Raw genomic sequence first — 4,084 nt, 5'->3', positions numbered from 1 at the left:
ATGTAGGCATCTTTATTATGTTTCTTTCCTTAAGTCACACAAATTGAACACAGGATGCTGGGCCGACAGAGTGAGTAGATTAGTGGTAGAGCACTTGCCTAGTGTACATGAGACCGTGGGTTCAATCCCCATGTGGTACAAGAAAGGAAGCAAAGGGAAGAGAAAAAAGAATTTCTGAATCAGAAACTCTCACATGGCCTTCTGTCCATAATATTCCATGAGGTTTTTTGTTATTGTTGTTGAATGAGTGAGGATTCTTGCTTATTAATTATAAAAACACACCCCAAAACAGAAATTAAGTAAATCACAGAATAATCTGGAAAGCTGGAGAATCAGGCTGGGCCAGACCTCAAGGCTGTGCAGCAGGAAAAGCTGCGAAAGTCACATCCTCACTGGAACAGAGCGGGGAGTCCCCCCTGCTACCCTGCAGCCTGTCACAGCCACCTCTAACCCTTGGAGGCCACCATCGTGAGAGAACCAGTCACAGAACCAGCTCAGGATTCAGGTGTGAGAAGGCACACCTAAAGGCTGAGCCCTGGCCACGTGTCTGCACTTCCGGCGGGCAGGAAGAGAGAAAGCGGACCTCCTTTCAGATTCCACAGTGGGAAGCAGGGCCACACACAAAGGGATGGTTTGTCAAAAAGGAGTTTTGCATACTTGACAGGCAAAAAAGACCATTATCTATCCTGTACTTTCTGAATTGGGAAAAATGTTTGCAAGAGTCGCACTGCACTTAAGATTCCTCCCCCAATTTTTCTACCACCTTATCAAAATATCACCAGTTTCTTTTATGTGCACTCTGCTTTCAGCCCATTACTCTCCATGACAATACCTAAACAGACACTTCTGGACGGTGCTTAAATTCTGTGATGACCAGGGAGTTGGGAGGTGGAGGTATCCAGGCTGCAACATCTTCACCAGGCTATAAAGACTTTGTTAGGGACCTCAAGAGAATCTACGTTGAAGAACAGAGCATTTAGCTCCTCTGTCAGAATGAATGGGAACCAGAAATTGGATGTTTATAACCAAGAAAAGCAGAATTTAATCCAGCACTTCTCCCAGATCATCAAGGTGCTGACTGAGGATGAGCTGGGACACCCAGAGCCAGGGGATGCTATTACCTGGCTCCAGGAGGCCCTAGAGTACAGTGCCGTAGGAGGCAAGTACAACCGGGGTTTTGATGTGGTACAAGCCTTCCAGGAGCGGGTGGAGCTGAGAAAACAGGATGCTGAGCGTCTTCAGCTGACCCTGACTATGGGCTGGTGTGTAGAAATGCTACAGGCTTTCTTCCTGGTGTCAGATGACACCATGGACTCTTCCCTCACTTGCCGGGGGCAGATCCGCTGGTAACAGAAACCAGGCATAGGCTTGGATGCCATCAATGATGCCCTGCTTCTGGAAGCCTCCATCTACCACCTGCTGAAGTTCTTCAGGGAGCAGCCCTACTATGTGAACCTGCTGGAGCTCTTTCTGTAGAGTTCCTTTCAGACTGAGATCAGGCAGACCTCATGACAGCACCCCAGGGCCATGTGGATCTTGGTAGATACACTGAAAAGAGGTACAAATCTATTGTCAAGTACAAGACAGCTTTCTTTTTCTACCTGCCTATTGTGTCTGCCATGTACATTGTTGGGGGAGAAGGAACAGGTTGCAGGATTTTCCCTGTCCAATCACATTAAGGCAGTGGCAGGCCTGGGATTGAGCAGGAAAAGGGAGGCGGAGCTAGGAATTGGGGAGACAGAGAAGTCAACATGGAGGCAGACAGGAAGAAGATCCTGGTTCCATGTGGTTTTAAACAGCCACAAGTAGTTAAGATTTTCACAAGGTTAGAATAATTGGGTTAAAGCTTTATGTTTATCAATTGGCTCTGAAATTATTGTATTGGCATATTGTAAATTGTGATCTTATTGTTATATAAATCTGATTGGATAATTAAGCCTTAAGAGTCAAGTTTCTACCGGGTAATTAGGTGTTGAGATGGCTGATCGTGGGGTATGTGGGGCATTGCGTGGAAGCGAGATGAATCTGGAGAGATGGCCGCTGAGGGAGATGGCCTGGTGGCAGGCAGCCCTGTGGTCCAGTTGGGGGGCGGGGAGGAGCTCAGGAGCGTGGCCTGGCTCCACTGAGAGATGGCGGGTTCATTCCCTCAACAGGAACATGCCAATGCCCTGAAGATCCTGCTAGACATGGGCAAGTTCTTCAGGTCCGGGACAACTACCTTGATCTCTTTGGAGACCCCAGTGTGATCAGAAAGGTCGGCATTGGCATCCTGGACAACAAATGCAGCTGGCTGATGGTTTAGGGTCTGCTAAGAGCCACTCTTTAACAGTGCCAGATCTTAGAGGAGAATTATGGACAGAAGGACCCAGAAAAAGTGGCGCAGGTAAAAGCACTGTATGAGGCACTGGATCTGCAGACTGTGTTCTTCAAGTAAGAGGAAGACAGTTACAACCACTTCAAGAGTCTCATTGAGCAGTGCTCTGAGCCTCTGCCCCCATCCATCTTCTTGGAACTAGCAAACAAGATCTACAAGTGGAAAAAGTGACCTCAAGGTTGTAGAGGCTGGGAGGGAGGGATCTCAATAAACTATTGTTCAGCAACAAGACAAACAAACAAAAAAGACTTTGTTAGGTTTTGTTTAAGCTGAAAGACAGAAGCCAGCACTCATCAGTCTGGGAAATGCCCTGCCTTTGGGTCTCAGCCTACCCGTGACTGTGGCTGAATCTGCAGGCTAATTCAGCCTCAGCAGGCTCCTGGCAGTATCTGATATTCTGTTCTTTTTCTCTTTGATGACATATTCTGAGCTTGGTTCCTGCTTCTACTAGCTATGCATACACCATAAGAGAAGTATGGTCATATTATACTATCGAGGAAAGTGACCCTGCAAGCAGAGTGCCACGGAGCTGGCTGCTGAGAAAGTAAGAATCCAACAAGGAGACTCTCAGGACCAGAGTGATGCTTCCATGGTTAAAAACATTTGCTGCTCTTGCAGAGGACCTGGGTTGAGTTCTCAGCACCCACAAAGGAGCTCACAGCTGTCCCTAACTCCAGTTCCAGGGAGTCCAGAACCTTTACATCTCTGCAGACAATAGGCATGTGTATGGTGTACTTGCATGCAAGCAGGATGTTTATACACATAAAATTTAAAACCCAAAGACAGAACTCTCTTCCAAATTATATCCCTACCCATCCTGACCACTTCTTTCCATTCCCCCTAACCTCCTCTTCCCCCATTTCCTTCCCTCCCTCTCTTTCTCTTCCTCCTTCAGGGCTGGTGATCACATCCAGGACCTTACCACACATTAAGCATACTCTTTACCTCTGAGCTTCACCCCAGTCTCAGCACTTTCTTTTCCTAGCCCTGAGTCTCCCCACCGGTGTTCCAAATGCAAATTTAGTATCAACTCTTGTTAATGTCTTTCTATCAAGGTTTTAACAAATGCACTGTCAACTCATAAACGAAAATTGATAACCCAGGTGGTGGCAGGCACCCGTAAACCCAGTCCTTGGCAGACTGAAGGCGGGAATGGCAAGCCTTGGGTCACCTAAACTAGGTGGAAAGACCCTGTATATTATAAAAAGAAATATCAGTTTTGTGAGATGGATCAGTGGGTAAAAGCCATTACACACAGGCTTGAGTTTGATCCCTGGGATCCACAGTGGAAACAGAACCAATGCCCAAAAATTGCCCCCTGACTTCCATACATGCACACATACTAATGAGATTTAAAAACCACAATTTGAAAAATTATGTTCCATTCACCTACCTATGTCTACTATACTTTTTTTCTGGATTCCTGCTTCTGTATCTCTCTAGATGTTTCTATGTTTCAGTCTTTTGTTTTGTTTTTTGCTTTTGTTTTTTTGAGACAGGGTTTCTCTGTGTAGCCCTGGCTGTCCTGGAATTCACTTTGTAGACCAGGCTGGTCACGAACTCAGAAATTCGCCTGCCTCTGCCTCCCGAGTGCTGGGATTAAAGGCTTGCGCCACCACGACCAGCTCTATGTTTCAGTCTTTTCCACTCTCTCTATGCATTTTCCCTGGAGGACTTTCATGAGCATTCTGCCAAAACGTCACCTTTTGA

The 4,084-nt window shown here is 46.6% G+C and overlaps 1 pseudogene across 1 annotated transcript; it reads left to right on the top strand.

Annotated features, from left to right (window-relative positions):
* The first annotated feature begins 955 nt into the window (after window positions 1-955).
* LOC110324900 lies at window positions 956-2,545 on the top strand (annotated as a pseudogene). The gene is made up of 2 exons (XR_002380703.1): window positions 956-1,628; window positions 2,130-2,545. The product of XR_002380703.1 is annotated as a farnesyl pyrophosphate synthase-like (transcript).
* The last annotated feature ends 1,539 nt before the right edge of the window (window positions 2,546-4,084 follow it).

The sequence above is a fragment of the Mus pahari genome, chromosome 7, assembly GCF_900095145.1.
Source record: "Mus pahari chromosome 7, PAHARI_EIJ_v1.1, whole genome shotgun sequence".
Classification (NCBI taxonomy): domain Eukaryota; kingdom Metazoa; phylum Chordata; class Mammalia; order Rodentia; family Muridae; genus Mus; species Mus pahari.
Note: the sequence above shows the minus strand (reverse complement) of the source record. Positions and strands in the feature narration are given on the sequence as shown.